General features: G+C 46.8%; 1 protein-coding gene across 2 annotated transcripts in view; it reads right to left on the reverse strand.

Annotated features, from left to right (window-relative positions):
* EIF4G3 (eukaryotic translation initiation factor 4 gamma 3) overlaps positions 1-12,802 on the reverse strand; it is a 146,819-nt gene extending 134,017 nt beyond the window's left edge. Inside the window, exon 1 of one of the 2 annotated variants that reach the window (XM_058039277.1) lies at positions 12,750-12,802. The gene's annotated coding sequence lies outside the window, so the exon portion shown is untranslated. The remainder of the gene's footprint in view (positions 1-12,749) is intronic. The other variant, XM_058039278.1, reaches the window with a different exon arrangement.
* Between the last annotated feature and the right edge of the window lie 347 nt (positions 12,803-13,149).

Genomic DNA, 13,149 nt, shown 5'->3' on the forward strand with positions numbered 1-13,149 from the left:
GTCAGAACCATCACTCCTAGAGAATGAGAAGGAGTTTTTAGAGTGAAGAAACCACATTGTTCAAGAAATGAGGGGAAAGTAGGAATCTCTAACAGGAGACATGCATTCAAAAAAACACATCACACACACCAAACTCCCAGGCAGAGCAAAGGAAGGGCCAGGGGAGACAGGGGCAGATCTGACATGAGGCAATGTCAGACCCACAACTTGTGATGATAATTTCCTTTATTGAATCTTCAAGCAGGAAAAAAAAAGCAACAGTAGTAGTCTCACACTGAACAGCAGCTAAACAAGGCTAAGACTGAGCAAACCTCCTGGTAGATGCTGTAAAAATATCCAAAGCAAGGCTGTGAGCAAGCTGCCTTGATGGAGATGACAAGGAGTGACTGGGAGGAGACAGCCAGGGAGGAGAAGGCTCTGATCTCCTGTCTGGCCAGACACACACACCAGCCCACTCCTTTCTGGAGTAACTTTGGCTTTTGGTCTATTCCAAAAGGAACAGGAATGGTTCCTCAGCTGTTTTCTGCACTTTTGGCTGCATCAGATGCTTGTGCACATCTAGTCTGGCAGGAAAAAAGAGGGTTTTAAATAAAATGCCACAGAGCAGACAACACAGCTGAAGCCACACCCATCTTCCTCCTTTCCCACTCTGAAATGCAACTGCAGATACAACAGTTATTTTCAAATACTCCTGAATTTCAATCATTGAGCTTAAAGAAATTCACATCAAACAGCCAAACCAGGCACTATCTCACACAAATCCAATGAAAACAAAGGTGCCCCAATTCAGTGTAGCTGTCCCCTGAGCAGCAGCTGAAACAGCAGTTTCTGGCCTGATAGCAGCTCAGGGAGAGGGAGGCAAGCTGATAACCACACACTGCTCTGGGCTGGGCAGCACAGAGCCACTGCCACTACAGCAGGGGACATAAACTGGGGAACACCCCAGTCCCAACAGGAAGAGAAAATTGAGATTGTTTGGGGCTGCCTCCTTCAGAGCAGTTACTTAACACACACACACACACAGAGTTATTTCTATACCAAGTTTGCCCTGTGCACACATAACCAGGTAAGAGCATTAAAACCACAAGAGCCAAAGCAGACAGGTGACATAACTGAAAAGGCACAAGCAGGGGAAAGCAGAGCAGGAGGAACAGGATCCCATTGCAGAGAAAGATTCACAAGCTTTTATTCAGGTTACAGCCTGGAATAAACCTGTGTGGGTATGGCATCCTACCTTCCCTCATGCTAAACTCACAAAGTAAAACCCCCCAGCTCTGGCTCCCCTCAGTGCCAGCAGTTCCTGCAGCTGGGGCACCTTGTTACACCACAGAAAAGAAAGTTCCCACCCAGACATGAGCACTGCAGAGCTCATTCATGGCAACTTTCACCAGGAGTCTGAATTGCTGTGAAGCACTAAAAACCACCTGACTTTTTGTTTCCTGTGCATGCCATTACCACAGAACTGGCCCTGCCCACTCACCTCAAACTCTGTGCCCCAAAAACACAAATAAATCACTCCAGCTTTGCAGGCTTTACCCCCCTCTGCTCCACAGGGACAGCCCCTGCTTGTGTGCTGAGGGTTGGGGACCCTGCAGCAGCATCTATCTATTTCTGAGCCAGGCTCTCCATGTGGATGATAAGCAGGAATATCAAACAGCCTGGTATTTTACTGTCTCATTCACTCAGCTGTGCTTCCTGTGGTGTCTCCAACACTTCACACTGTGACCTCATGGGGAAATGCAATGCTCTGCTGGTCACTGTTGTGGTGACAGCAGTGTTGGCACCCAGAATGATGGTCATCCCATCAGCTGAGCAAGGAATCCTGGAAGAATGATTCTCCAGAATGTTGATGCTCATTTCCATTCCCAGTGCTGTAATTCCTTGTGGGTTTTGGCCCATAATCTTTATTTCAGCAGTTTATCAACATGAAATGAAATCCTAAGTCCCTTCTTGCCACATGCAGAGCTTATGACTTCCCCTGAACTAAAAATCTGTGTCATACAAAATGAAATCCAAGGAAAGCTGGCATCCAGGGAGGGCAGAGCATCCTACACAGCTGCACAAAAACCAAATTCACAGAGGGCTGTTGGTAGGATGAGAGCCCTGAGTCTCCTCAATTCAACCCTCTGCACCTCCAACTTCCCCTCCTAAGGAATCTGAGGTGCACACTTCACACACACCCGTGCAGGGCAAGCCAAGAAAGAGAAACAGCAATGACATATTCACCCCACCTGGCTCTGGAGATGAGCAGTAAATTAGTTTCTGAGCATTTCTCATTCAAAGAAATCCTGCTTTACTTCCATTGGCTCACCCAGGTCAGATGGGGCTTGGAGCAACCTGGTCCAGTGAAAGCTGTCCCTGTGGAACAGGATGAGCTTTAGGGGCTGAGCTTTAGGGTCCCTCCCAACCCAAACCATTCTGGGATTCTATGGATTCAGGCCACAAACAGGGACAGAACACCGAGGGAAGTCTGCAGCTGCTGATGTGATGCCACACACAGAACCAACAGTCAGTGAAGATGTACCTGATGCCCTGTCCCACATGGGAAAGGAAAGGAAACTGCAGGACCTGTCCCTGCCTGGCTGCTGGGGCCCATCTGCACCACCACAGCTCCTTTTCTGAGGACACAAACCCCAGCTGTGCTGATTGCAGACTGCAGTACCTCTACAGCCACAGCAGGGCTTTAAGACTGAGCTTTCCACCTACAAACATTTGGATTTCATCACCACCTTAAGCACGGACAGGGAAGCCCTGAGAACTGGCCCCAAACAATCCCAGTGCCATTTTAGCAGCCTTTTTTCAAATTAACCATAGTTAAGACCAACACTGTGGATGGGAAGAGTAACAGAAGTATTTTTCCCTTAAATGCTGATGTTTTGGAACACTGCAGAACAGGAATGGATCAAATCAAACATTTTGGATATCCCTAGCACCTTTGACATTATCAGGGGCTGCAGTGCAATCTGGCTCCCCAAGCTGGCTGGAACACATTTCATCTCCCTCCTTTTTCCCCACAACCCAGAGACATTTCACACCCACTCACAGCCAGTGTGGATGATACAGATATTTTGTCTCCCATTCCTAAGCACAACATCATAAAAGCAAGGATGGAGCTAGACCACAAGAAAAAGCAATCCAAGCCTGAGGAGTGAATTCTCCTCCTTTGAGGGAATATTTGCAACTCTCCTCCCAGTGGTGGAAGCTCAGCAGACTTTTCCAAGAGCTTCCAAAGCATCAGTGACCTTTAGGAGTTTTAGCTCAACCAGTGAGACCTCAAACTCTCTGATGGAGGCCAAGAGCCACCCCTGCTTTCAACACTTCCAAGCCTGGCTGCATTCTTCCCCCAAAAACTCCTTTCAAACAACAAGACAGAGCTGACCTGACAGCAGAGACCCAGCTCTCCCCACTCTCTGTGTCTGTCCTGCTCCCTTGTTTTATTTTTTATTGCTGTGCTCCAGCTCCTTTCTCCACACCCTTCCTAGGTTGATTAATACTCATCCTGGAGCATCAGATGTCTGGTAATTCAAGCTTTTACAGCACTCCACACCATCACTCTCTGTAAGGCTCACACATTTCACCAGAAAGCTTTTTGCTGACTGTTCCCACCCCTGACATCCTGGATGACATTCTGGACAGGGGTCCTGGCTATAAAACTCTCATTTCTTCAGCTGCCAGGATGGGAATTTGGTGACAGTACAATTCATTCATTTATTTAATGCTCCTAACATCAGTGTGAGTGGATGAAGTGTGCTCTGGCTGCAGCAAGGCAGGGAGGGGCTGTGCCAAGGGCCAATTGTTTTGGTGACTGCTGGCAATGCCAGGTACTGCTGGCACCTCCATGAGATGGGGTATCTGGGGCAAAATGGGAATTATTTTTTATGGCGCACAACCTCACAACCAAATAGCAAAATATAGAGGAGTTTATCTGAGCAGATGAACTTTTTCAAAATTGACAAAGTGTTTTGGAAAGGTAATCAATGGAATTAAGGCAAACAGCTTAAACTCATTGAAACTTAGGCTTTGTGATATTTGTATATCAGCACAAATTAGGTCTTTTTTTCTTTTTGAAGAGACAGACATAAAGGCACTTTGAAATCAATTTTAAAACACAACACTGAAGAAAAACATAAAGCTCAAGCTGGACAGGTTGACAGCTGAATTGTTTGCATTCACAACTCTAAAATACAAAACACAGAGCCCAGAAAGACTGATTATTTGGAAAAAGACTGTCCAGTGACAAGTATTTATAACTGTATGAGCACTACTGAGAAAGCAAATTGAAGCTGGTTTCATATTATACAGAGCAAGTAGAACTCAAGATGTCTCACCAGCTCAAGAAATACTACATCCAAAAGCACCTTCCAAATGAGCCATGCTAAAGCTGCTGAAATCCCCTTCCCAGCACACTCCAGAGTTCAAGGTGCACCATGAATTTCACATTAAAAGTCACAAGAAGCAGGCTTTAAATGTTTCTTTGGTTTCAGTTCTTGAATTCCCCCCAAACAACTGGCATAGGTTGCTCACCCTCAACTCCAAGAACCCTGCTGAGTTCCCTTTCCAACATAAAACATTGAGTCAGCCCCGTGATTCAGCTGCACATTGCAAAACTCAGTGTCCACTATGGAGCCTGTACATCACCCCAAACAGGAATTCAAGACTCCCAAAAAGTCTTCACGCCAGATTTCAGTCTGAATTTCACATCAGACCTGACAGTTGTGTGGAAGAGCTCGTGGCAGCTCCAGGACAGAAGGGCTGGGTCTCACCCCTCAGCAGAAATGCACTGGGTGTTTTTGACAAGGTCCTTTCCTCAGGATCCTCAGGAGCCTTCCCAAGAACAGAGGTGACTAAAAAAACAAAGCTGAAAGGAGCATCACTAAAAACTCTTTCCCTTTGATGCACATAGAAAGATCCTCCTGCTTGGTTTGAAAGACCAAAGACTTCTCTCATTTTTGCCTTTTGGCAAGAGAACAAACTAAGCCCAGGAAAAGCCAGTTTCAAGGCACAGTAACTTCTATGACTTATTAATAACACATAAAAGAGGGAAATCAGTTTTCAGACCACCATTAGCAAAGCCATAGCACCAGCTGAAATGGATTCTCACCCATCACCAGTGACACAGACACTGCAATCAGACTCCTCTGACTGCTCCAACTCAGTAACTCACAGTCACCCTCACGTGTAAACCAAACCACATAATCATCATCTGACAACCCCAAACAGAGCAGCCCTGCAACATTTATCAGTTTCCACCTTCCAAAAGCTTCCCAAACTTAGGAAAATCTGTGTTATTTAAGGCCTTTAACTGCATTAATTCCTCCTTGCTTAGTGTTTTCACAGTAACAAGAGCAAACTCCAGGGAAATTTCTGTTCCCACCACATTCAGTCCCCTCCCCTGCTGCAAGCTTTGTGCTCCCAACTTTTCCAGCTATTCCTGTGCAGACACTCTCACTCCAGAGCATGGGAGCCTCATTCCTGCTGAGCTCAAGCACTTGGAAAGGAGCAGCTGCTCGTGCACCTCAACAAGTCCTAACCCATTCAACACTCCAAGAGACTCAGAGAGGGCTCCCAGGATCAGCTGAGGATGGGATAAGTTTTATTTCCAAGACATTCTGGAAGCCACTTGGATTTTTTTTTCAAGCCTATCTAAAGCTCTACAAATATTTCAACTCTCATGTAGATAAAGGAAACATCACCTTGTTACAACCAACAACCAAAATATCTTATTTTTGGTGGCAGAATTGATTTAAACCTGATACAATCTTGGTGTGGGGAAACTTGTCCTTTTCTCAGCTACACAGCAAACAAAGGTAAAAAACAACTCCTCAGGTACAACAGAAATACAGAGCATGTAATTTTCCTTTCAGGAAAGAAAAAAAAAAATAATCATGCTGTCCCATTAACCTAGTTCCATGCCCAGCAGCAATTTGACTCAAGTCCCATCAGCAACAGCGTGCCATCACCTATTCCAAAAAGAGGGAGTGCGCCCTGGGACACCTTCCAAAGGTAAAGAATAAACCAGAGCAATAACATGCACCAGAAAATTTCACTAGCCTAAAAGCTGATTTTGCTCTCCTCCCTTTGATCCTTTTCTTTTTTAAGAACACATTCTATTTTCTTCTTCCAGCTGTTCCACATCATCAGCTCCTGTTTGGGAGTCCAGGGTTTGGGAAGGAAAAGTTGTACAGAGAAGTGCTTGAAACTGCAGCAAGTGTAAAACACAGCACTGTGAGAGTGTCATCAACTGCATTCCCTTAAAAAACAAGAAAAATTCATTTCCCCTGGTTCCTCCAGAGCACAGGGCACACAGCTCCTCCCCCTACATGCTCATGCCTTGGAACAAACACCAGTTTTCTCTTCCCCATTCATTCCAGAAAAGCTTTTGCAATTGCCAGCAACCACATTCAAGTCACAGATAAAGTTTCCTACCAAAGCAATGCCTGTAAACCAGTGATACCCCATCTGTAATTCCCCAGAGTAAAAATTCCAGCAACTCTAATCATATTAGTGGATTTACACACAACTAAAGTTGACAGTTGACTAGCCCTGAAATTGCTGGATTAGGAGAAAAAGAAAATATAGGTTACCCCTGCCTTCTAAAGGGAGATCTTTACTGCTAACTCCTACTGCTAAACAAAAGTAAAGCAAATGCACCAGCTCAACACATCCCAATGTCTGCTAACAGAAAAGCCTTTCAGCCTGAAAATGATGGACAAAATCCATCACAGATAAAATAAAAACCAGATTAAAATCCTTCTACATCCCAACATCTAAAAGGAAAGTTATTTATTCTGAGTCTCCTGTTACTCTCTCAACAACTTCTTACACAAACTCTGCTCCCAAATCAGAGCTGCTCATTAAATACACATATATTTAAATGGATAAAGTAACCCTCACCCAGACTTCTGCCAGAGAATATACAAAATCATGTCCCTGGATATGAGAAGAAAACAAGCCACTTGAAATCACATTTTTAGAATGGTTTTCTCCAAGAGATTTCACCACAAAAATCTTACAAAGCTGGTAAAGTGACATATCTGTGCTCTAACATGATTAACTTTTGTCATTAAATAAATTAAAGCTATTGCTGCTTGAAAGAACACTGAGATGTGCCAAGGCTGGGGAACATCAACAGGGGAGATGGCAGAGAAGGCTTAAGGCACTTTATTTTTTGGCAACTCACTCCCCAGTCCGTGCTCGTTCCTCCCCTGCAGAGGAGCAGGGAAAGTCTCTTCTCCAACCCTCCCAAGATGTTTGATCTCCACAGCTTCAACACTTCCAAACAGAAACACTTCCCAGGCAACACCTCTGCCCCCTTCCCTTCATCCAGCTGAGATCTCAGAACATTCCCTCCTCAACTCAGAAACAGAGAGCAAGGGATACCCCTGATCTCAGCCTGGTCCCTCCTCTCACCTCTCCTTCCCTTTGGGGACCATAATGCTCCTGACACTTTCCTCACACATGGCTGTTGTATTCACATTGTTGTTATCATATTTCTAGAGTCCCATACCTTCTGAGTGGTTTCCTCACAGGCAGCTCTTCACAACAGTGTTGCTCCTGCTTCTTCCTCAGGGCTCCTCCAAGGCTCTCCCTCACCAGCCTACCCACCCCCTTTTATCCCAGTTATCTTCATTAGCCACAGCTGCCACCCAATTAACAACATCACAGCTGCAGCCCATCTAGAACAACTAGGATTGGGGCAAGGCCAATTATACCATACATATATTTCACTGAAACTCATAGGCCACTCATACAATACATATATTTTACTGAAACTCATAGACCACTCATACAATACAAATATTTTACTAGGACTCATAGGCCACTCATACAATACATATATTTTACTGAAACTCATAGGCCACTCATACAATACATATATTTTACTGAAACTCATAGACCACTCATACAATACATATGTTTTACTGAAACTCATAGGCCACTCATACAATACAAATATTTTACTAGGACTCATAGGCCACTCATACAATACATATATTTTACTGAAACTCACAGGCCACTCATACAATATATATATTTTACTAGGACTCATAGGACACTTATACAATACATATATCTTACTAGGACTCATAGGCCACTCATACAATACATATATTTTACTAGGACTCATAGACAACTCATACAATACATATATTTTACTCAGACTCACAGGCCACTCATACAATACATATATTTTACTGAAACTCATAGGCCACTCATACAATATATATATTTTACTAGGACTCATAGGACACTTATACAATACATATATTTTACTAGGACTCATAGACCACTCATACAATACATATATTTTACTCGGACCCATAGGCCACTCATACAATACATATATTTTACTGAAACTCATATGCCACTCATACAATACATATATTTTACTAGGACTCACAGGCCACTCATACAATACATATATTTTACTAGGACTCATAGGCCACTCATACAATACATATATTTTACTGAAACTCATATGCCACTCATACAATACATATATTTTACTAGGACTCACAGGCCACTCATACAATACATATATTTTACGAGGACTCATAGACCACTCATACAATACACCACGCTCTTCAAGCTGACTTTTGTGCCCAAATCCTTTGTCCTCAACTCCAAACTCATCCACAGACAAACTCCAGAGAGCACAGAGCTGCTCCCACTTCCCTTTGAGTGGGAAAACACCACTCAAAATGGAAGGAAAGGAGGGAGGATGGCATTGGCTCCAAACTTCCAGAGGGGACCACAGCAACTCTCAGAGACCCCAACCCTTCAGTGCACACTGCAGATTCTCTGCTGGGCAAAATTATTGGGCACTTTCTCCTCCAGCTCAACTCTTGGTGCATGGAGAGACAACAGAGAACCCCATGCACCCAGTCCTCCACCAAAATCTTGATTTAGCCACATCTCCAAGGCAGGCCTGGCATCCCAAGACTGGGCAAGCACTGCCAGGAACTCACCCTGACTTCCCACACAGCCTCAGCCATTCCTCAGTGCCATACTGCATTTTCTGCTCTCCTCCTGGGCCTTGGGGAAGCTCCTTGCACCCAGAAGATGCCACCCAACACAGCAGGAACCAGCACAGCACTTCCTGAAAGGGACTACAGCACAGTTAGCTGAACAATGCAGGAAAAACTGAAACTAAATGACTGAGGCAATGTTAGTAAAACACACATTTCCTTGCACAGCAATGATGGAACTCACAGAGGTCAGTCCCCCAAACACCAATCCTTCCTCTCTGCTTCTCGGAAAAGGAATTAACAAGGAGGAAGAAGAGAAAAAAAATAATTACTAACAGTCTGTTGACACCCACCCTGAGCCTGCCACAACCTGCAATGGCCTGAGGAACACCCAATTTTTCAGAGATGCCCAATCCCATATGGAAGCAGCCAGATTAAAGTCAAGTTTACTGGTGCCTGCATCAACAACCAGGAACTCCCTTAAAACGTGAGGAAGTTGGGAAAAGAAAACAAAACCCTCCTGACAGCAGCCCTGAGCTGCAGACAGCCCTGATGTGGCCCTGACTGAACCATTAACCAGTGTCACATTAACCAGCAGCTGGAGATGTCACCCCAAGTGCCATCCATCAACCTGGCTGTCCCTTACAAGCCAAAGTTTGCCCAGGTCTAGGCTGGGAAGAAACTGGTGACCTGATTATATTGATCCACAACATTTATTCACAGCACAGGGACTTTTAAAAGAACAGCTTAATGTAAGACACACAAAAATACTCCACTCCTAAGTGGGAGAGTAAAGAACAGGGTGGAGTGTCAGAAGTGCCACTGAGGTAAAACCACAAAGACCCACAGAGCCCTTGCAGCACCTTTGTTCCTGCACCTTTTTATGGAAGAAGTCTCACTCCAACCTCACTGGAACTTCTCCTGCAGAGGCAGTCTGGCAGTCAAAGCCAAGGAGGGCAGACTGGGATTTACTTTTTATAAAATCCCTTCTGTGTGTCACTTCACCCTCGCTTGTCCTTTCCACCCAAATGAGGGTCAGACTCCAGCTGAAGGGTTTATCCATACTGACAACTTCTGAGCACAGTTTCTGCCTGAAATCAGGTTTGGCTGAGTACTCACCACCACCAGAGCCACAGAATTATCCCAACTTACTTTTACACAGGAAATTTTACTTCTTAAAGCCACTGTGTTAAGGAAATTCCTCACAAGTCTGTCTTGTCTTACAGCAGCTCCAATAACTTCCTATTTAGCCGGAAACAGAATGAATCTCACATCCAGACATTTCTGCTCTTCCATCACTTTCCAGCTTCTCTTTCTCTCAAAAAATATTATTTTCTAAAAAAAAAATCTTTTTTCCCCCTGTATTTTAATTTTCCCTCCCTCATGCCTTGTTACATGCACAGGCTGAACACTTCTCTCTCACACAATTTTGATTTTTTTCCCAATCACACAGATATCGTTTAATTTCATGATACATTAAGTCTGAAACCACAGGTATTTCCAAAGTTACAAAGTTCACCATTAAGAAACTGCTTTGGTTTAAAAAGCCCAAGTCAGAGAGAAACCTGCAACTCTTTTATCTGCCGTGAGGTAACAGTGGCTCAACAGTTGTATCAAAACACAGAGAAAAAAAAAGAAACCAAAGAGGGCTAAAAATAAGGCTGAACTCAGATGACCCCCTGCACTCCAGTAAATCAGGGATGAACCCTCCTCTCCCAGCCTCAGTCAGAGCAGCACTGAGAGGTAACAGCTTTTGTTTATAATCAAACACAGGTTTTGGTGGAGGATAAAACCAGCCAGGGCACCAGAATAAGCAGCAAAAACAAAGTGTTTGGATCTATTGCAAGCACAGATCAGTAGTTCAGGAGTTAAGGAGAGAGATATCGGTCAAACACAATGTTTTCAAAACAGGCATGTCTAGAAATAAAAATGAAACTGTGTCATTTGAACCTCCCCACTTTTATAACACCAACTTGTGATTTCCATCTAACACTTCTCCCTCTCTCTGTCCCTGCAGGTCAGTTGGGTCCCCAGGACAGGACACACAGCAGCCCCACTCCTCTAGGAGCTTATCCAGCCCTTTTGTTTTTGGGCTGTGCTCAGAATAAACCCAAACTTCATCCCTCATGTGCTCCATGCAACATTCACCAAAAGGAGCAGCCACAGCAGCACAGCCCCCGTTGGACCCAGCAGGGTCCCCCCAGCAACACACGGAGAATAAAACGCTCCGGACAGCCCAGGCAAACTGCAAACTCCACCTGTCGGGGCACCCAAGTGCCACCTCCCCGAGAAAAAAGCCCCTTCCCAGCCAAACCAGCACCTTGCTGGGCACAGCCCGTGCACGGCATTCCCATTCCAACTCTTGGAACATCCCTCAAAACCGAAGCAAATTCTCCCTGAGCAACAGTTTTACTCACCACGACCCCGCTGACTCTGCTGACAGCACCTTTCTACTTTTTATATTTCCTAAAGCACCGGTTGGAATTAAGGAATGCCACGAATCAGGCAAAAATCAGCCAGCAAAGAGAACGTCCAGGGGTTTTCACTTGACCCAAACAAATCCCTAACGTCAACAGTCTCATGATTTAAGCAACGAATTTGTTGTCATGGCAGGGGTGATTCTTGCCGGAAGTTCAACAAAACAATGGACCTAAACTGGTTATAAAAGAGCTGGCTTTTCCCACCTCCAAAATGAAAGTGAGAGCAGGAAAATGCTCATACACAGGGAACACAGTTCTGAGAGCACAGAAAACCACCCTGGCACTTCCACCTTAAAATCCAACACACTGCCAAACATGAATAGCAAAACACACTCTCCCGGCCGTCCCTGCACCATTCCCGGCTAACACAGCACGGGGATATTTCACAAAGTGCGTTTTTCACGTCACACTCCCCCCCAAAAAACTCCAGGGAGAGAACAGCCAGTTTGCCACGGGATGCTGTCGGACGCTGCAAACAAAACCTCAGGCCGGCAGGCACTTTCCTGCTGATCCCTGCAGTATTTCCCTCCTGACTCGGGGCCTACTCGCAGCACAGAACCCAAGACCTTTAAAAAACACTCGCAGCCCCCGCCGGCCTCTCTTTGTAGCAGCGGCCGCTTTTGCCGGGGGGATTTTGGGGAGTGGGAGCCTCCTCCTCTTCCTCCCCATCACGCGTGGCCTGCCAGGGAAAGCTGCTCAGCGAAACGTTCCACCTGAGATTTAATCCCACCGGCCGAGTAGGAAAAATGAAATAAAATAAAATAAATCACATGAAAATCGTCCACAGATGTAAATAATAATAATAATAATAAAAAAAACCCCTGGGTTTAAATTCGCCCTGGAAAAACAACAAAACCAAAGCACTTACCTGGGCAGGACCAGAAGCAAAACTGAAGAACGATTTATAATTAAAAGTTTACCCTTGGGGTCACCGCTGCTTTGGGGGAGGGGGAAAAGGGACCCCCTGGAAAGGGCTGACCCTCCAAACCAGCCCACAGGGGAGGCGCACGGCCCCCCTTCCCCGGCGCCATCCCAGCAGGTGCAGCCCCCCTTCGCAGGGGGCCCCACACACAAACAGCCACACAAAAAAGAGCCGGGACCCCTCAACAACCCCCACCTCACACACCCCCCCCGGCTCCGGGGGGCCCCGCGACCCCCAACCCTCCCTCGGTCTGGGGGGCCCCGCGACCCCTCACCCCCCTCCGCCCCCAGGCCTGGGGCTCCCCGCAGCCCTCACCCCCCCGGCTCCGCTCGCTGTGGGCAGGGGGAGTCACCCCCGAGCCCCCGGGGCAAAGGATACTGTTGGGGCGGCTGTGGCGGCAAGGCCCTGATGTTGGGGTGAGGCGCCGGCGCCGGGTGAGGGGGAGCCGGGGGGGGAGGCGGCCCCGCCGCCGCCCCGCTCCCGGGGCCGGTCCCCGCCGCCGCCGCCGCGCCGGGTTTCAAAGCCGCCTTCTGCGGTAAACTCATGGCCAAGCGCAGCCACCACCCCGCGGCGGGGAGCGGGGCCGGGGGGAGCCGCGGAGCGGGCCGGGGGAGAGCCGGGGCAGCGCGGCGGGCCGGCACCGGCGCCGGTCTCCGTGACAACGCGCCTCCCGGAGGGCTCGGGAGAGGGGCCGGCGGGGAGGGAGGGAGGGAGGGGAGGGAGGGAGGGAAGGGGGGGCGGCTCAGGCCGCGCTGCTCATGAGCCGGCGGCGGCGGGG

Source organism: Melospiza georgiana, chromosome 22 (genome assembly GCF_028018845.1).
Source record: "Melospiza georgiana isolate bMelGeo1 chromosome 22, bMelGeo1.pri, whole genome shotgun sequence".
Classification (NCBI taxonomy): Eukaryota; Metazoa; Chordata; class Aves; order Passeriformes; family Passerellidae; genus Melospiza; species Melospiza georgiana.